Raw genomic sequence first — 21,738 nt, forward strand, 5'->3', positions numbered from 1 at the left:
TTGTGTGGACTTGATTGTTAATGAATAATGTTTTGAACTGAAGTAATTGCGGCAACATTGAGTGCTTGTATGAAACCAGCAGAGAGACTGTTGATTCAGTCTCAACTAGTTTACCATCTTAAGAAGGACTACAGGACTACTTACATCCAAGACAAGTGACTAAATATTTTATTTTTTGCCCAAAATATTTGTTTTTGCACATATGCTTACAAAAAGTAAAACTAATGAAATGTTAACAATATTAACATAAAATACAGTCATTTAGTCATTAAGGTTTGTAAACCTGGGTATGATTGTTTTGTCGTCTCGTTTCAATTTCTACAGTTAATGTCAATGCAATTTCATTTGTGGAGTGCCCCCTTCAGTAACCATGAATCTTTGGGATTACGATGCCTTCACCCGTCCCAATCATTTCTTGATGACCTAAACACCATCTCTTTATATGAAATCAGTGAGAAGATCTTTTCCTGTCTCAATTATGAATTGGCTAACTTGACACAGCAAGTTTGTTGCACCACTTTAGTCATCAGCCATTAGGAGTGTCCTTTACAAAATACAAAAAGAGAGTCTTATGCAAGTTATTATGATGGAAAGTATCTGTGAGGAGTGTATCTTCCACCAGCAGTTTGTCTTGGACGCTGTTGGATACGCTCAAAAGGAGGAGGTCTGTCTGGCAGAACCAAAACCACAACACAAACAGCTCATCAATGGCTCACGAGACAATCCTCAAGCAGGTAACAGTGGTCCAAAAATAGCAACACAATAAAATGACTCATAATACATATTCTTGTATTTTCTTACTTTATATAACAGTACCCCTATTTGGGTTGCGAAACTTATTGATGTAATAAAACATCTGTTTTCTTCTTTCTACATTCCTCCATCAGACCATGTATTGGCATGCCTTGATTTATGCTTTTCAAAGAGGCAGCGAACAGGCCCAAAAAAATTACACGTAAATTCGACACAGCACAGAGAAGAGTTATGTAATGTTAACAAGCCTACCAAATTTGCATGAATGAAAATTTAAAACAAATTGCTACGTATATAAAATCAGGTTTCAAAACTTGAATAATAAGGGCCACCTCTCAGACGCTGTGGGCGTATTGAATGGATGCACCAAAAGGAATCAAACATACTGACGGGTACGGGTGATAGCATATATAATGTAAAATCAAATTCAAAATTGAATGGTTATTGTGGAGTATAATAATAATAATAATATTGTGGACTATAATAATAATAAAATAATAATGAAAATAAGCACACAAGTCTATACATATCTGCAAGTGTTTACATTTTCAAATGATCACTTCAACAACCTTTCTAGGAAATCACAGTGTCCGATCACTGGTGATCTTTTTATAGAATAGGGTTGTGTTTGTGACCTCTGTCCTAGACTGATCCCTAGCGAATTGCAAGATCTTGAGTGGGAAAAAAGAAACTACTAGTATTGGTAGTCATCACCTTATTGACTGTTGGTACTTGAACAAAAAGAACCCAGGTTAATACTGTATATTTGGATAAAAACAAGTTAATTATTTACTTCACTTTATCCTTAGCCACCAGTGATAACACTTGTGGAGCTGCTAAAGGAATATGTGCTTATGTGGACACATTCAGTCCCAGGAGCCTCACAGGAATCCCATAACACTCCCAGGTCCCTGAGTGGCTCATTTGTGCACTGTGGAACATTGTGGAATACCAGGCATATTTTATGATCCAACCTCAGCCCGTTTCCTCCCTTTCTCCCAGCGTCTGGGTTTATTTGTGAAGCCCAGCCACTTTGGGTCCCCCTCCTCTTCCCTTCTCCCTTACATTTCAGGGCATCTATCCACTTTGTCCACTGCATGTATGCACAAACATGTGAAGGAAAGGACTTTAGAAGATTGATCAGTGCGTCAGCTTGGTCGGGTTAGCGATATAGTTTATTGTATGTGTGTGCTCCTGCAGCGGTGACAAGCAGGTGTATACAACTTATGTTGTGTTTTGACTGCCAGGTCAAAAACGGATACGAATCGAAGGCTTCTGGTTCTGGTTTTCTACCATCCACATTTTTTACTGCATTGTGTGCCTCAACAGGCGACAATTTAGTTGGCCACATTAAGAATTTAAGATTTATAGTCCATGTTATCTGGTAGTTAAGGGAGGCATTTCCTCGTTTGTCCTGTCGGCTTAAATAAAGGGCATAAATTAGCTTGGACTGAATGTGTTCCACATGTGCGACAATTAAATTAGCATGACTCATTTTTGGACCATTAAACATTCTGTTGTCTACACTGTAACTTATAAACCTAAACGACAACTCAGTCATCATAATTGTCTTGTTGTTGATTGTAGCTAACCGTAGTCCTTCCTTCTATTTGTGAAACATTTGTAAGAAGGCTTGATCTGGCACAGAAAAATGTTAATATTTGTACGTGTCTTTCACAAACATTTGGATGGGCCACCTATGAGCCAACCTCAATATTACAGAAGATCTATCCAAAGATGCATTGTAAGTTACACATTAAGTCTTTCTAGTTTAATCGGTGAAAAAACATCAGTGTAGTCGTAATTGTCTTACTATTGAATGTTAATTCATTTGTAACTAGTCTTTCTCTACTATATAGTGCTTCATCTTTCATGCCCCCGCTATTTTTTAAAGTGATGTTTTTTTTGTTTTTTTTTAACAGTAGGCCTATACTTGGAGGCACGGTGACCGACTGGTTAGAGCGTCTGCCTCACAGTTCTGAGGGCCGGGGTTCAATCCCCGGCACCGCCTGTGTTGAGTTTGCATGTGTGGGTTTTCTCCGGGCACTCCGGTTTCCTCCCACATCCCAAAAACATGCATGGTAGGTTAATTGACAACTCTAAATTGCCCGTAGGTATGAATGTGAGTGCAAATGGTTGTTTGTTTATATGTTGGCTGGCAACCAGTTCAGGGTGTACCCCGCCTCCTGCCCGATGATACCTGGGATAGGCTCCAGCACGCCCGCGACCCTAGTGAGGAGAAGCGGCTCAGAAAGTGGATGGATGGATGGATAGGCCTATACTTTGCATATCTGTTGTTGACTAATACTGGCCACTCATGCCAGAGTAGCATCTGCTCAATTTGCACACTGATTGAGGAGTATCTGCAACATTTGCACAACCAACGTTGTCCCAGATTATCGCGCTACTCGTCACTTTAAACTGCATACACTCCTTGAAGTCTCGGCGCCCTTTGCCCAATGGTCATTGCACCGGACTATTGCAATATTAGTCATTTGAACTGCTAGAGGACTCTGCATCTTTTGCACAATTGTCCCAAAAAAAAAAAAAAAAAAATGTACCGGCATTACCAGATAACTAGCAACCGTTTATTGCTCAGTGACTGTTTTTTGTCAATGTCTTTATGTCTCAAAAGTGTTCTCTATCAATTGACTGTCTGTTGTCGTACTAGAGCGGCTCCAACCACCGGAGACAAATTCCTTGCGTGTTTTTTGGACATACTTGGCAAATAAAGATGATTCTGATTCTGACTTACTTATTGTAATGCCCCGCATGTGGGAAAGGAGAGCCACAGTCGCCGATGCACTTTATTGAGCCCTTTATTGAACGCTGGGAGAACAGTAAACCGCATAAACACGATGAGTGCATTCCGCCGCAGCTCAGACCCAGACACTCTAACGCAAACTCGCCGACGTCACATACTTCTCCACCAGTTTTCTTATGGTTTAATGTCACAAACTAGTCATGCTATTCCTTTGAAACAGTGCAAAATATTTGTTAGACATTCCGCAATCACGAACGAACAGCGCTTTTGCGTGTCTGTGTTTCTCACAGATGTTAACAAGCACAACTTATTGGCCAATCCGAATATTACAGAACATCATTTGACCAATGCCTCACAAGTTAACATAGTTGTTAACTTGTGATCTTATGCGTTTTTACAGTCATCATTTTATTTTATTTTTTATATATATATTGTAGGCAAATGTGTGCTCTTCATTTTGTGTGACACAAGGAAAAGAAATTCTACTACTTCTACTACTGCACATTTGGAACATTACAAAACACGTTCTAGCAAAGCAAAGAGTATTATTTAACTACCGATATCTACGCATTGATATCTTATGTCAGGATGTGCAATTCAAACAACTAGTTTTGCACAAAAAAACGACAGTGTCACCTGCTGTCATTGTTTTCTAAGTCGTTTAAGCCTGTCAACAATGTTTTCATCTTGTTTTATCCACCCTGCCCCTGTCATTCCATGTGGTCCTCCCTTAAGTTCCTATCCCTCTCTACAGGTGTGTACCGGGCTGAAGAATGCTGCTAAATTAGCGCTTTATCTCTCCGTCGAGTGAGCCGCATCTGCACTCCCAGGCATGCCAAGCATTTCAGACACAATTGGCCTTAAAAGGAAACAATAGCAGCCTATCAATTCCGCTCTGCCAGTCAAAGAATGGCTAACTCCCGTATGGGCAGGGTCCGGCTCGCGCAACAACAACAGCACAAGGAAGTGCTTGGCAGCTGAACTTTATAACTGAAGAGAAATGGCAGAGCACCCAAATAAGCTGTTTATTTTATAGGAGTAGACATGGGTTTAACCTCCAAGCGTTATTTTAAAGGGTTATTGAGATAATTATTTTTTTTTAATTGAAAGAAACACAACAAATACCAAACAACAATTGCACAAATCCTTTCATAACTACCGGTACTAATTGAGAAAATGAAAGCTTGATCATAATGCAAAGGAATGCAGTCAGACGATAACAATTTGGGTGGCACCTGAGAAAGTGAAAAAACATTTTAAACATATTAATCATATGAAACCATATAATAATAATATCTGATGGCGTTTCATTTACATGTATTGAGATCTTATCATTAAAAAAGGTGACTTATTGTAGATACTCCAAAAGTAAATGTTCTATTACCAGACTACCCTGACTCCAAATCCTACTTTGCTTACTTGTTAAGGTTATGGGTAGTGTAGCAGTTCACATAGCTGACTTTCATGCAGCTAGTTTTGGATCAATTCCCGGTCAGTGCCTCAATTAAGTTTACCCTCGATTAATTGGCTACTGCTCCGGGATTTAGTCTGCCTCTCACCCAATAGTGCTCCCATGGGCTTCAGCAACCCCAAACAAGACATAAAATGGATGGGTGGATTTCTACCAAGTGGTACAGTAGAATTTAGCTTGTCTCGGTACAATATGGAGAAAATAAACCTTGATCTGACATTGAATGGTTTGTTGGCGGGATGGCGATCCCAATGGAAATGACAGTACGTTAAATATCCTGAAAACGTATCAGTACCACAACATTGAATTCAACAATGTTTGGAATCTCGGCTCAGGTGTCAATCCTCTGTGGATTGTGCATCTTCTCTCACTACTTGCGTGGGTTTTCTCTGGGTAGTCCGGCTTCATTCCGGTGCGAATGTTTGTTTATGTGCCCCAAAGTCAACTGGGATAGGGTCCGGCACACGCATGACCCAAATGAGGAGCGTTATAATAAATTGATGAATGGACGGTATAGTACTATTAGTTTTGTTATCTTGACATTGGTGCCAAAAAAATGCCAAAATCAGAAACCTTCACAACATTTGACAAAACCTACACAGAGTACCAAACTGTACTACTTGGTGGAAATGGAGTTTAAGTATTTTGATGAATAAACAGATACATTTCCTTGTTCCAGTACAGGTAACATTAATGCTCAGTTAATCTTTATTATTTTCATTGGGATGGGAGAATGTTTGTGAATGTTCTGAACTCCTCTTTCAAGGCCAGTGTTGTATTGAGCATCATAAAGCTGACTCAATAGTGCCTCTGCTGGTTGCATTCCATTTGACCTTTTTTGAAAACTTAATTGTTTATGTTGATGATTTGACCACTTTAGCCCTCCTTGCATTTGCCAACTTGGCAAATTAGACGATTTCTGTGTAACCAAGTATTACTCTTGCATAAATAAATATAATACTCTCCGTATAGCTGCGCTGTGAGTATGTGTAGCGCTAATATGTTTTTGTGGAACAAGGAGAGCTCGAGGGCTGTTAGTCATTAGATATCAGGACTGGTTTTGCAGGTTTACAGTCAAGTTGGAAGAGGTGAATGGTTTTCTATCTGACAGCTTGTTGACGAAATTGTCTCTCCACCTCTCTGCTGTGCCGGAATGCAAATAGCAGCAGGAGGAGGAATGCTGTTCAACACATGAGAAATCAACCTCTCTGACACTCACTCTCTGCTACGCTCACCTCCTCTTTTCCTCCTTCTGTCTGCGACATTTCTGGACCTCGACTTCCTGTCTCTCGCCGTCCTTCTCCCCTCTGTGCTTGCTATTTCTCACCCTCGTCTCCGCTTCTCACAAGGCATCCTGTCCACTTTGTTTGACTTGAGCATTCCTTTCCTCCCTGAGCAGACAAAACAACCCCAGACCACTCCAAGCTGCAACCCCCAGTGTGCGCACTCACACACACATCCTGTTAATCACTCAGGAAATGGGTGCCCATACAAACAGGGCCAGCTTGGCCGGTAGAACCCCGGATGGAGTTTCAGGCCTTGAAAGTTTCTCCAGCGGAGGAAATTGAACATGATCTGTCTCGTACCTCTTCTTTTGTTCACTCTCATTTCCTCTTTTGTTTTACTCAGAAAATGGATGGATGGATGGACTCACTATGTTGCCATGGACGCTTCTTTTCTGTGCTTCATTTGAATCCAAATATTTAGCTTTAAAACATCCACCTTCGAATGAGGTTAGTTGCTGCTTGACAAAATTCAAATGGCGCTCTCTGTTTCAGTTCAATGGTAGGTTAAAACAACGTGTATGTTACATAAAATCCTCCTGATAAAGCTGTACAGATAAAGTACAAATTGTGCCCGATTCCGAGACTGCTCACTCAATTTTGAATTGTGGCCGATTTCAGGTCAAGTCATTGGTGGTGCATTGAACAAATGTGCAATTGGCAGTTTCTAACCAGGTGTATGAACATCGGCTGAATTTTTAGAGGAAAGATCCAAGGGTCCTGTTGAAGCATTCGTTCAAAATTAAGAAAAGTAATCAAAATGTTATCAAATGTAATCAGATATACTGTATTAATTTGAGAAAGTAACTGAAATAGTTACATTTTCAACAGGGTAACTTGTAATTGTAGCTAACTACATTTGCAAAAAATCTTCTAAACGCTGAAGTAAAATGCCCCACGTTGAATGCCACAAAAAAAAAAAAATTGTGTAAATGAATAGCCAGAACGACACTGTTTCCAGTGTAACATGGTGGTGTGTAACATTTCTTCAAACCTCTCCTAAATGCCGCAAAATAAACATGACACCAAAACATTTCCCTAAATAATTAAAAAAGGTATATCTGGCCTTTTTTAAAAACACATCGGTGACAGACATGGCAATATAAGAATGAATTATACACCCAGAATGATAAATGTGCGGGAACAAATCTTTACAGCATGTACAGACACGTTCAAGATGGGATAGTCTCTTGGGAAACCAGACTATACAGGTACTAAAATATGTACCTGTACCAGCACTTGTTGGGTTTTGACTAAAACAAAGTCAAATGAGACTCAAATGTTGAAAATGAAACATGAAAATACCTAATTTGAAAGTCCCCCTACAAAAAAAATCAAGCCAACTTTTAGCATGCTGGAAAACAAAATGAGATTTATATGATATATAGATGAGTTTCGATACTTATTGCAGGGCAAATGTAATGTTTTAAGCGTTTGTCACAACATTATATTGGATTTAACCACCATAGAATAATGTTATGCAAAAGCTTTTATATGCATTGGAAATGACATTTTGCAAAAACCCAAAGGCAGTTATCAGTAACTCTGTTTATTCTGCTTAGCCTTCCTATAGCTGGCGTCATGTTGGAAATCTTTTGGCGAAGCAATTATTGAGACTTAATCCTGCTAGGTTTTTGCAAGTATATTCGTTAGAATTGCAATGATGCCGCAGATGGGATGCATTTATTGCATCAAAGAGTTCTGCTTGACTGTTTATAAAGTGACTTTTGGCTGCAACCTGTGTTTTTAGTGAACAATTTATCAATGTACTGCAGTGTTTTATCATGCAGTGTGGAAAATCCCATTTTGCCGCAAAGTTTCTCATCAATCCGTTGACATTTCGGATCCATTTTTCCACACAAGTCGGATGCAGGCAGGAAATTTGTGTGACAGCGACACCAACGTGGCGGTTTTGGTTATGAAAAACAGTACTTTGCAAATCTTCCTGCAGCCAGCCCCCCCCATGTAGGCTCTAATAATCACTGTCACGCTTTGATTCATGTCAAGTGAGTTTTGGAGAGTGTCTCACACTTGAGAGCCACAAGAGTAAGACGAATATGCCAATAAAGGAAGAAAAATATTCAACTTGGTGTACCGAGCATTTATTTTGTATTTTATTTTTTTATCACAAATGCCAAATATAATAATAAGGTCTCATATGTAATTGTTATATTGTGGCTCTCGTTGTTAGCCAGACGTGTTTTTGGTAATAAAACTTCAAGCTTGAACAATCCATCTGATTTGCTGTTAAGCGCCGTCGTAGCGTGACAGCATGAGCTGACTCAGCAAAAAAAAAAAACACCCAGCTGCTCTCATTGGTGTAAAATTATGGTGTTGAGTGTAGGAGCAACCAGATGCCAACATGTTAGAAAGAAAAAATACATCAATGCATACAGCGGATATCACACATGATGAAAGTTGGATATCCAAGGTCCTGACAGCATTTTGGACAAGCTCCAAATTTTCACCACCATTTTTTTTTTTATTCCCCCCCCCACTTAGTTTCATTGAGCTCAAAATTTTGACTTTGCTATAATTTGGAGTGCTTCCCTCTGCCTCCTCCTTCTCCCTCCATACTCATCCTTTTAATTCAGTCCAGCTTGCTGTCTTAAATCTGGATTCTCTCTGCTTAACCAAACATATGGAATGCTACTGTAGTGGAATGCCTGTCTTCTGTGCCGTCTGTGTGTGTGTGTGTGTGTGTGTGTGTGTATTTTGAAGCACTCGAGAGCTTCTTGGGTCATTGTTGATGATGATGATTATGATAATAGTGTGTGTGTGTGTGTGTGTGCGTGTGTGTGTGTGTGTGTGTGTCTGCGCGTGCATACACGCACACCGGTGCCTCCGCAGAGAAGTGAATAGGGCCTTGTGTTGCCATGGCCAAACATGGCTTGTCTGCTCATGCATGAGTCTATTGCAAAGCCCACAAAACACGTATCCACTCCCGGGATGTTAGCTTGACTCCTCACCATCACATATCCCTCATCCACTCCACACTGAGATCATTGTCAGCCCCCAGCTGAAGGTCAAACACAAACGTGAGCAAAAGGTGCCATTTTGAAAGCCTGATAATTGCACTTTTGCTAACCACATTGTTTGTTTCCAATTACAGGATGGAGACTTTGGGAAGAGGAGCTTAACATGTCAGAGATGAAGGATGTGTCTGAAATGTGAGTTTTATCTCATTCCACTCATCTGCAGTTCATTAAGAGCACTTTAAATTTCAGAATTAAACTTGCTAGATACTGAACCCCCGTCTTTTCGTGGAATTGTTGCCTCATGCTCTTCCATTGTCGCCCAGTTCAGTTTACTTTGCTGCAACATTTGTTTAAAAGTCTGCAAGTGGAGAACACAACTAGCCGGCCTCTTACTCTTGTCTGCTGTGCACAACAATTTTCATGGGTAATGAAGTACAGTAGGTACCTAGTAACCATGTTTAAATTCATGATAGGTGGAGGCTTACCCATTTTTTTTTTTTTTTTTTTACTTTATAATTACTGTGTATAGTTAAAAACAACCATTCACTCTTACATTTAAACCGACTGATAATTTAGAGTCTTCAGTTAACCTAACATACTTATTTTTGGAATGTGGGAGGAACTCGGAGGACCCAGAGAAAACCCATGCAAGCACTGGGAAAACATGCAAATTGAGATTCGACCCTGAACCTCAGAACTGTGAGGCAGACGTGCCAACCACTTTCCACTTATGCACTGTGCTACTCTGGATTACAGTCCCATCAAAGCAACTTGAATGGGAATAAAAACAGAAAGTATCTACCAAGATAAAAGCAGTAACAGCGTGAAATATGGCTTAACAGAAGCAACACTTGCCCGGACGGCGGTCATCTCCAACCATCATGACACTGAAACACCATTTCTTTACCACTCAAAATAGTTCAGGTTGCCTGGGACTGGTTGCAGTCAAGTATTGCACTTCATTTTGGCTGAGTTATATTGAGCAAAATAAATAAATAAATAAATAAAGTTTCTCTCGTCTTTGTCCTCTCCTCTGCTGCAGCCGTGTGAATGGAGAAGGCAGGGGTCCACTTCACTGATCTGTGTGTTTGTGTGTGTGGGGGGGGGGGGGGCAAGGGTCAGGCACTCGGGCAGAGTGCAAAACAGACACACAGGTGCAGAGCGACCAAATCTCTGCGCATCGAAAAGTGAATACATTGGTTACATATTGACCAATGTCGATTTATTGGTGGTACGCTATAATTAGCCCACTGATGAATCGGTCGGGCTCTAAATGGTACAGTCCACCGCTGAATCCAAATGGCACCCTCCATCCACTAATGAATAAATCCATCCTCTGAACTAATATCACACCCCATGAAAATAGACAATATTTATTTTTAGTACTTATGTTAAAAGTTAGGCCTTGTTGGAGGTCTCCCCTCTATTCTTCTGTGTCCATTTTGTATTGAGGGACATTTTCTTTTTTTTTTCTTTTTTTACTTTGCCTAAGTTTCTCATAGTCAGTATCTAAATTCCACATATTTGCTTTGACCTCCTTTGCACATCTATACCCACTTCCTCTTCATCCTCCTCCTCCTCACTTCTTCTGTGCTTCCTTTCTCAGATCTTTGTGCGAGTTTGTTTCCTGTCAGGCACAAATGCCGGCGCCAAGCTTCCTTCCCATAGCCAAGAGCTGCACTCAGGAGTGGCACACTCTACTGTATTTTTCAACCACACTGTACTGATCAGAGCCCTAATGTGTCTGTTGGTGTCAATAAGGCCAATATGGGGGCCTCTTCCCTTTTATATGAACTGTTCTGCATTCTCTTAGCTGGACACATAACAAATACATGATGAGGAGCTGTAGGCATCGTCATCCTCCCCTCCCTGGTGCACAAAAAGCCTTACACTTTTGTTGTAAACAGAACACGCTATGGATCAGCTGTGCCATTCATCTCAGCTGTCAGCACGTAAACATTTCTCGTGGGCCCTGATAAATACAGTGATTACATTTTCAATTAGGGTAGTTGAATTAGTCACTCAGCAGAGTGGGGACCTCCGCCAAGGTTAAGACATTAAAAAGAGCGACTTTTCTTCTGTATGTTGGCATTTTACTTGTTGGTTGACAGAGAATGACATAAAATGAGGGGAGCCATACCATTTTGGATTCCACGGGAGGGTCAAACAGTTAACATGATTCAAACAACAAAAAAGACAAAAAAAATGCATCGTACTTGTCTTTGAGATAACGTGAGGAACAGATTGGCAGGACTCCACCATCGGGATGGACGTAATAGTTAATTTATCGTTAAGGAATTCGGTCTTTTGTGTAAAATCCATTTCTTATTTTGAGTTCAAAACATTCAGATAGCCACTCTCCTAGGGGAAAAAATATATTGAAAAAAAGATTTGATCAATTGTTGATTTCCCCCATAGTTGATCAAGGAAAGGATATGATATCCAGTGTAAAGACTTTAGAATTGGAGTAATATGATCTGACCTCTTTGTTCTGGTAAGGCACTTTTCTGTTCCACCATGTGTTTTGGGTGGATAAACTTGAGGACTCTGACCTCTACCCCATCAAACGCGTTTGGGTAGAGCTAGAATAGAGATTGTGAGCCAGAGTTAATAACTTTAGGCCTCAAAAATGATTTTCTGGATGACTGACACACTACAAAATTGCAAATTCCATTTGCACTTCTGGTTGGTGTAACAAACCAAAACAAAAACAACAGACGATCAAAACAGTTCTTCTCTTCTTGCTTCTGAGATGCGCCTAAACCTGAACAAAAGTATTGAAATGCTCCTGTTAATCAATCAATCAATCAATCAATAAATCAATCAAGGGTTGAGCTAGAACCTTGGTTCTCCTTGAATTTTAAATGTTTAATCTTGACAAAACGTTTTGGACAATCGTATATTTCCAACTTTGTGGGAGCAGTTTAGCGAAACCACGTTTTTGTTCCAGTATGTGTTTGGTGTGGATAAACTTGAGAACCCTGACCTGACCAAACAGCTTTGGGATGAGCTAGAACAGACATTGTGAGCCAAAGTCAATCATCTGTGGCCTCAAAAATGCTTTGCTTGACGAATAGGACAAAAATTCCCACGCGCGCACACACACGCACACACACACACACACACACACACGCGTCTTATAGAAAGTCTTTCCCTTTGACTGTTTAATTTATTTAATTTCCTCCCAATAGGTATAACAGACAATCATAGCGGTGCTTGTCACCTCCGTGCTTTTTGGATAGGCCTAAACTTCAACAAACATCGTGGGTTGCTTCTGTTAAATAATGAATTCATCAATCAGCACTTGAGCTGGAACCTTGGTTCCCCTTGAATCTTAATTTTTCATCTTAGCAAGACATTTTGGACAACTGTTATGTCAGACTTTGTGTTTTCCTTTCCACAAGGTGTTTGGTGTGGATGAACTTGTGAACCCTGACCTCTACCACATGGAACATCTTTTGAACTGAGATTGTGAGCCAAAGCTTGTCACATATGGCTTCAGAAATGCTCTTCTGGTTGTATAGGACAAAAATCCTCCCAGACATTCAAAATTCAGGGGGCAAGCCGCTCTATTTTCTTCCATTGACGCTTTCTGTCGGTGTATTGGAGAGGTGTCCCAATTATTTAGTCAATATTGTTGTCTCTCCTCTGACGTACGTCATCAATTTCGCCTCCTGCAGCCTCTCCTCCTCCTCTTCTTCCCTGCGTCGCCTCACAGCAGCCGCTTGCTGCATTCCTGCTGCAGTAATCCACTCAGGCATCTTCCTACTCTGCATTCTGCGGGCTTGCTGCATACTAATCTCTGTCTCTCTCTGTCTCTCTCTCTCTCTCTCTCTCTCTCTCTCTCTCTCACTCTCTCTCTGTCTCTCTCTCTCCCTCTCTCTATCACTGGTGGTCCTCAAGTAACCCATTTAATATGGTGTTTGAATAAAGATGCAACTTTTCCTTAAGGACAGGGTGGAACAGTTCCATTGAGACAAATTCATATTACAAGCATAAAGAATGTGACTTATTTGTTTATCTGTTTATTTGTTAGTTAGCAGGCAACATTCAAATTCATAGAGAACACTTAAACGTCCTCTGTTTTAGACATGCACCTTTCAGTGTTTACACGAGAACGGTAAATAGTGGATGATTTATTTTACATTTGTGCTCGCTAATACGACAATTCTTATTGAGCAAGCTAATTGTCTTTTTTAAACCACCTTTTTAGTGGACAAAGCCTCAAGCTCATGTTAAAATGTCACTTATGTACCGTGAGTGCGGAAAGAAGTTAATCTTTTGTTAATTGTGAAGACAATAAAACGTAGTAAGATTTGCTTTTAATAACTTACATTTTCATTTTTAGTTCTATTATTTTTTTTACTGTTTTTTTTAGGGCTTACCGTCACAGTAACCCCTGGGTATGAGTATCCACACCCCCCATTTTGGTTTGGGTGTTGGACAGTTTTTTTGAGTTTTACAAACTTTTTTAATGCAAAAATAAAAAACAATTCCTGCCTAAACATTCAAGGTCTGAGGATCTAACATGCACTACTGGAATAATAAACACACTGACTGGTTTTGAGTATTTGGAGAGTTAGTGGGCCACCAGCACAGCTAAAAATCAACAGCTGCTGGTTGCAGGCCATTGTGCCTCAGCTTCTTTGAGACACGATTAATCAAAAATATATTTTACATAATCGTCAAAATTATTTAGCAATTAAATAATCGATGATGATACCCATCCCAAGTTTTCTCGGCCAAAGGGAATGAGGTATTCAATGACTTGCCGCCATTCGAATCAATTCAGTTTCAAAATGGGATTTCTGTCACACTACATTTGAACCACAGATGTACATGACACTTGATTTACTGGCAGTTCCTTCAAACTCAGTCTACCAGCACATCTGGGATGAGTGTGCTCAGAAGAAGGAGAAAAACGAATGTGAAGTAGCAGTTTCACCATAAATCTCTTTTTGCACTTCGATAAGCCTGTTAATGCATTTGTACGCTCAGTAGCAACTGGTTACTTTTTCCTTTTCTGGCTGGCTTTCCTCACAGATGTCACTGACACTCTGCAAGCCTGTTGTGAAATTCAAAATAAAAGTGAGCATGATCACATCACCGTTCAGCTAGAATGTGTATGTATTTGCGTATTTTTAATGAGTCCCTGGCTCAGCCCTGTCTGTGTGTCTGACTCACTTACTTGTAAATCACACAGTGTGTCGACTCAACAAGTGTCATCATGTTGCTATGTTTTCTTGTCTGTGTCAAACTGTGATGCAGCATTTTTTTTTTCACTTCACACTTGCAGCAGTTTAACTGACATCCGCTGATAACTGAGTGCTTAAACAGCACTCACAGTAGCAGTAGCTTTAAATAGTGAGCCAGTGGTAAGAGTAATGTGGAATAGTCACAAGGACATACAGTATTACATCGCAAAAATGCTATTTTTAATATATTATCATCTTCGCTCCCAGTCTGTGTGGTATGTATATTTTAAATTAATGTCAATCATCATACCTTAGAGATGGTTTACATTTCCTTCATTGACAATGTGGAAACTTTAAATTGAACCAGTCATTTTGTGTTTTGTTTCTAAATACATTCAATATGTTTGAAGGTAAGTGCTGAAAACGGGTGCAAAGACTGAGAACAATTTAGTTGTGAATCGTTGAGATGTAGCTTAAAACTGTTTTGCATCATCTCTGCTTGTCTGAGTGTTTGGGCGGGGCTAAAACAGGGTTGCGCTGGCGTCACCAGGGAACAGCATGAGTCGGCCCTCCCCCACTATATAAGTAACGGGGGCCATCAATAGCTATTCGCAGGAATTGTGAGTTACTTTGTAATAATACGTTGGCCTATTTCTAGCACCACTACATTGTCCAGTTAGCCATCAAGCCATGCCTACAACCCGAAAAATGCATCTTACATTAAGTATTTTGTGTTATTTGGGCTAGTGTCTCTATTGTGGTGACCTCACGCAGCGAGGTGACGGCAAGTAGGACGGCTCCACTGCGAAGTGGCCTGCAATTAACTGCTAGGCTTGTACTCATTAGCCATTAGTGGGCTCATGAACCAACGGCGAACTGGCGTTGGCTTCATCCAATTCTCCACAGCCTTGCTCCATGCGCCGTGCATAGATCCACACAACAGTCACACTTAAGGGAAAGGTAACTGTTTATTACGTTCGCTAGCTGACGAATTAACAAGCTAGCAAGCTAAGGGTCTCGCTTGACTGTAGCGGGGTTGTCCAAAACGCCAGTGCCTCGCTCTGAGTTGTTGTGTGTGGTTCTCCCCACAGATCAGAGACATGAGAAAATTAAATCTTTATTTATAAATATTTGTACCAGAAAAGGCAATACGGAATAACTTAAATCCTTTTCCTGACCTTTATTAAGCCTTCCCGCCAATATTGCACTTTCTGAAATAGTATCACAGCCTTAACGGAACTGGAATAGTAGGCGTGATGATTAACACCTCTCTTTTCCTGCCCTCTTGTGTTGAAACCAATTTCCCGCATCTAACCTCGTTCCGGGATGCGGTGTCGCTGTAAGAGCGCACACGTGTACTTCACCGCTGTTAGTACTTAAGTATTAGATTTAATGACAAATATGCAATGATACAAATCCATCCATCCATTTTCAACACCGCTTATCCTGGTTAGGGTCGCGGGATGCTGGAGCCTATCCCAGCTGACTTCGGGCGAAAGGCAGACTACACCCTGAACTGGTCGCCAGTCAGTCGCAGGGCACATATAGACACGGACGACCATTTGCACTCACATTCACACCGTCAATGAGTGAGAACTGAACCCACGCTGCCCGCACCAAAGTCAGGCAAGTGTACCACTACACCATCAGTGACTATGGTACAAATCACTTCCGTTTAATTTAATTTATTTTTTTAAGTGGGGTTACCCACTGTAAAACGTAAAAAAATGACAAAACTCCTGGAACATCACTTATGCTCGTGGTACAAACTTTGCAACATTAGAGAAGTATTTTTCCCCCAAATTGTTGGTCTAGTTTATAGTGACACAGATTGTAAGAAGTCTTGCTCTATCTTTGCCAAAAACACGTCCGTGAGTTTTGCTATCCTATGTTCTGCTCAAATGCACGGCAGCCTTTAAAGAGATTTAGATGACAGCACAGAAAACGACAAGCTGAACATTGTGTTGCCGGTTTTCACTTTCTTAGAAAAACTGGAAAAATGCAGGCCGAGCACCAGCTCGCCACCATCTTGTGGCTTCTTCCATTGCTGTGCCAGCATCTCTCCGCACACGCACGCACGCACGCACACACACAGACACACACACACACACACACACACATATTCGCAAGGACAAACTGACAAACATCCCACACATAAAGATGCGGTGGAGGTTATTTTGCTTGGACTCTTTATTAACCGCCATCTTTTACGCAAAGGAGTTCGGAACCCATACGTTCCTAATGTCAAGTGCAAGAGACTCGATTTTTTTCCTTTCCCTTCTGCCTTTGGTGGCGAGAACAGAATGTACGAGAAAGCCAGCAGGCAAGCAGGAAGAGAGTGGCTAAAGTCTTAATGATATGTTGTGTGATTGTAACCTTAGTGTGTGCGTCTGAGAGCAAGAAACGCTGGACTTTTCAATAACTTTTATTATCATTCCCCCTCCGCTTGGGAACATCAATATCCGATCCATGGTATCTTTTATGTGTTTTGATGTGTCAGAGCCCAAGACAGTGTAATGTAGCTAAACATACTAAATTTGGAATCATGGTCTAACATTCCACTTACAGCTGGGGAAAGCAATAGCAGCACTTTAAGCCTGCGGATGTTGACTTTTCTATTGCCCGCTCACTGTTGAAATTACGTGTTTTGCTGCTGTCGATTTTCTTTTCCCCCACCTGTGTTCACAGTGCAAGGACCTGAGACGGTTTACTATTATTATAGCGTGAGGACATTGAACATCAATAGTCATACACTCATTTTAAGCTGCAATTTAAATTAATTGGCTGCAGATGTCGCAAATGTCAACACGACAACAATACAACCCTAAAACATGTTTTTACACATTGTTTTCCTCAAGACTGCGTGGTTCCACTTGTCAATATGATCTAGACGCATGTAACTTTATAATAAAACATCTTTCTAACATTTCATATTCACTATTTAAGGATGACACATTGGCCCAAATCCAGAGGCAAGCATTTAGTAGGGGTGGGAATCACAGAGTATTTCACGATAAAATAATATTTTGATCATTCTCTAAATACCTAATTTAGTAAACTCCTGCTGCACGCAGGGGATAGGGCTCGAGCCCTGCCGTGAATAAGGAAAATCTGCGAATAATTACCGCCTCCCTTCAAAGAGGTTCATAATTGCGTAAAGCACTTAAAATGGAGAGGATCATAAAGCATCAACACCATGCATCTAACATGTACACAACCATGAACCCATGTTACATAAACGACTATTTTGTAGTTCAATTATTCAACACAACCCACTTTCACATGAGGCTCATCGCTAGTATTAGCTAGCATACTAGCCTAAATAACAGACTAGCACAAATTGACATATCACACACAGCACGTTACGCAAATGGTATGAAGTCATTAAACTCCTCTTTTTGCATGTACACAATAATAAATGTTAGGGAATACTGGCAAATTGTAATGACAATGTAGATTACATGAGTAGCTGCATTAGGAGTGCAGCAGAAACATACTTTCACTGTCAGTTTGACTGTTCATGAGGTGCATTCAAGGACTACCGACAAAACAAGATATCTGTAACGCAGACGAGAGAACACTATCAATGAATTAAACCTAACAATAAGTATAAATACTGTAAATATATTTTTTGCTTCTTTGTAAACATCTCACAAAAGTGAGTACATCCCTCACATTTTTTGTAAACATTTCATTATATCATTGACACCTTTTTCACTTAGAGGGTGTACTCACCTTTGTTGCCAGCTGATTAGATATAATTGTTGTGTGTTGAGTTATTTTGAGGGGACAGTAAATTTAAGAGGTTATACAAGCTATGCACTCACTACTTTACATTGCAGGAAAGTGTCATTTTATTCAGTGTTGTCCCATGAAAAGGTACTGTATAATAAAACACTTTTGTGAGATACTGCGTCGAGAAACACTCTATATAAATATAAACCCAATTCATTATTATTAGTAGTAGGCGTTGCACCCATGGGGGATGTGGGTGTTGCGACACCCACACTTTTCATGGTACCCCCCACCTTTTTTTTTTAAATTATAGATAGCGTCGTTGGCCGTGTCAAATGTTTTAGTACATTCCGCAGGCCACTTAAAAATGGACGGCGGTCCGCAAATGGCCGGACTTTGGACACCCTTGGTCTAAGCCATCAAACTCTCCCTTCTCCCGTCATGAATGCAGCTAATGAGGGCCCAGCCCCGTGATAATCATGCCTCGGGTATGTTGATTGGTTTGGCAGAGGTGTGCCCTTGCCAGAGTCGTTTTGCACGCGCCGCTGCCCATAAAAAGCGCCCCCTCGGCCGTGCTGGTGTGCGTGTCAGAGAGAGATGCTGGGGAGAGTTGATGGAGGGAGAAAAGGAGGAAAAGATGCCTGCAATGAAAAAAAGGTCCGGGGGGGTGCAGTACAGGAGTAATTGCAGTGGATGTCTTCATTTAGCCAATCTCATGTTGAGACGTCTTAATCGATTGAGTATTGATTCATAGTCAGGAGACATAAAGACATTGAGAAAAACAGTCACTGAGCAATAAAGGGGTGCTAGTTATCTGGTAATGCGGGTACAATTCTTTTTATTTTATTTTTTATTTTTTGACAATTGTGCAAAAAGATGCAGAGTCCTCTAGCACTTACAGCAGTTTGAATGACTAATCTCGCAATAGCCCGGTGCAATGACCATTGTGGAAAGGGCGCTGAGACTTCAAGGAGTGTATGCAGTTTAAAGTGACGAGGAGTGCGATAATCTGGGACAATGTTGATTGTGCAAATGTTGCAGATACTCCTCAGTCACCGTGCAAATGGGGCAGATGCTATTCTGGCATGAGTGGCCAGTATTGGTCAACAACAGATATGGAAATAGTGCAGCGTGGCGAGACTACTACAGTGAGTGCACGAGTAGTATATAATTGGCCCGACAGAAATTTCTCCCACAGGAAATGGTTAGAAATAATAAAAACACAATAACATAGGTCTAAAAATAAGTTGACTTCTATTAATATTTCAAGGTAAAAAAAAAGAAATACTCCATTAAAAATTGTGAAGATGACTAACAAAGTTGTAATGCAGCACATTTGTTTAAGATTCTTACTTGTCACACAAGTGTAAAGGCCTTTTCACACTGCACTTGCTCAGTATTAAACGCCCCCGCATCAAAGGCAACGGCGTCGGCAAAGCGGGTGCGACCATCCCCAATTTGGAAATGGTGTCGTGACAGCCTCGAAGGAAGTCGGGAAGGTTTCCCCGCTGAGTGGACCGCAAATCGGCAATATGTATTTGTCATTGTTGGGAAAGAAAGCCCTAACTTTGCTTATTTTAAGGAGCGAGGAGGTGATACAGCGGTAAGAAAAAAAACTAAGGGAATGAGAATATCCCATACTAATTTCACGGCAGCATCTCGGAGATAAACTCCTTCGTGAGCTATTTAGTTCCAGTAAGAGCGCTCCGAGGTGTATTTTAGGCTGAGCAGGGAGCTTTGAAAGGGAGTTTGAAAGCCTCCCACAGAAACTGTATATCATTTTTCTATTGGCCCAAAGTTCGGGATAGTGGGACACCACAATTATTATGCCTTCCTCCATTTCCCCGTTGCCATTTATAGTACAACTCTAGCAAAATAACACTCAGAAATCACTCCGCCAGCCTCTCTTCCATTGAAATTGCTTTTTGACGTCACCGCGTCAAAGCTCAAGAATATAATTTATTTTATTTTTTTATCCGATGACGCGACGCTCGGCATCACGTCAAAACGCGCTGATGCCTCCTCAGCACACACACGAATGGGAAAGTAGAGGGTGTCAGATGCCTTGCCAAGTGCAGTGTGAAAAGGCCTTAAAAGGAAGTTAATCACTGGAAAATGAGTTAACACTACCACAACTGATAACAAGAGCTGACGCTTCAGAGTCTTGCTGGAGTCTTTGAATTTTGATTTTCTTCTCATAACTCCCCTGGTTGAAAAAAGTGTTGAAAAAAGCCTAACAAAAAGCAAAACATTCACAGTTAATCCTTTGAAGCTTACTGGACCTTTGGGGTTGCTGAAGTTTTGCTGGTATACCAATGACAAGCATGGTGGTGGTTCAAACTTTGACATTTTGGAGGCACATTTGTCACCCAAACATGACTTCAGGGGTATTTGATTGTAGAGTGATCATCAAAGCAGAACAGAGGTAACCTTTGGAGACTTTTTTTTTTTTTTTTTTGTTTCCTCTCCCAGGGTCAAGGTCATTATCATGTGGTGCATACATTTTCCCAAAGCTAAGATTAGAAAGTTGCTTACCTCAGGTTATATTTGGATATTCAGAGAAGCCAAGTTTACTTCCCAGCGACCACCTCACCAAGACAACAGCGGAAAAACAGACATACGTCTCAGTCAACGCGTCAGTGTTGGACAAGCCTATGCAAGACACAATGATGTTATTGACTGAGGTGTTTTGACGTCAGTTGGCTAGCTGTCCATCCAACCTTTTCCCCCTTTGTCTTTTTTCTTACCTCTTCCTCAAATCCACTGTGTGCTGTTATTTCCTTTCTTGCTTTCTGCAGAGTGCCGCTCTCTAAAACCGCCAGACCTCATGAAAGTGCGGAATCATTAGAATAAAAGGCTCTCTGCATCACTGCGCTTTGAGCTCACCATTGTGCTTTCAGGAACGTAATCGGTGCCAGATTGACAATTTCAAAGTGCTTGGTTTTGTGTTCAACAAGATGTTTAATAAATTGTGTGGCAAGTACTTTTTTCCACACCAAATGAAACAATGGAAAGTATATAAAGTGATTCGGGAGTAAACCATGATGGCAACCTGTCGTGTCCCATGATGTGTGTTTACTGCAGTGCTTGATCTTTTTTTAACATGGTGGTGGACTGTATTAAAAACTACATCAAACTAACAGTCTTTATTTGTAGTGGTTTGCACCCTTTGAACACAAGTGAGGGGAGACACGCAGGCGAGGTTTAGGAGGGGTCGATAAGTGATGCAGATGTTATATCCTACCCTCAGGCTGATCTCCCCTATGGTCAATAGCGGCGCCTGCTTAGCAAAATGAAAGAGAGAATGAGGGTGGTAATTGGAGCAGGAAAGCCCACCACCTAAATCATGCATGAGACAAAAGCTCAGACTGTTTGATTTATGGAGTTTCTGCTGACAGGCGGCCTTTTGTGTGCTACTAATCGGTGTCATGCTTAGGTCTGCATACTGGGGACGTATGCTGTGTGGAGGTCGTAGCATCTGATGATGCCCCCTTTTCCATCAACCAAACAAAGCAGACATGGGGCACTTGAAATGAATCGCCAATTTTAGGACTTCGGA

The 21,738-nt window shown here is 40.9% G+C and overlaps 1 protein-coding gene across 1 annotated transcript in view; it reads left to right on the plus strand.

Moving 5' to 3' along the window:
• Nucleotides 1–21,738, plus strand: part of luzp1 (leucine zipper protein 1) — a 53,976-nt gene that overhangs the window by 12,765 nt on the left and 19,473 nt on the right. The window contains exon 2 of the mRNA XM_061696346.1: nt 9,384–9,441. The gene's annotated coding sequence lies outside the window, so the exon portion shown is untranslated. The remainder of the gene's footprint in view (nt 1–9,383; nt 9,442–21,738) is intronic.

Source organism: Phycodurus eques, chromosome 14 (assembly GCF_024500275.1).
Source record: "Phycodurus eques isolate BA_2022a chromosome 14, UOR_Pequ_1.1, whole genome shotgun sequence".
Classification (NCBI taxonomy): domain Eukaryota; kingdom Metazoa; phylum Chordata; class Actinopteri; order Syngnathiformes; family Syngnathidae; genus Phycodurus; species Phycodurus eques.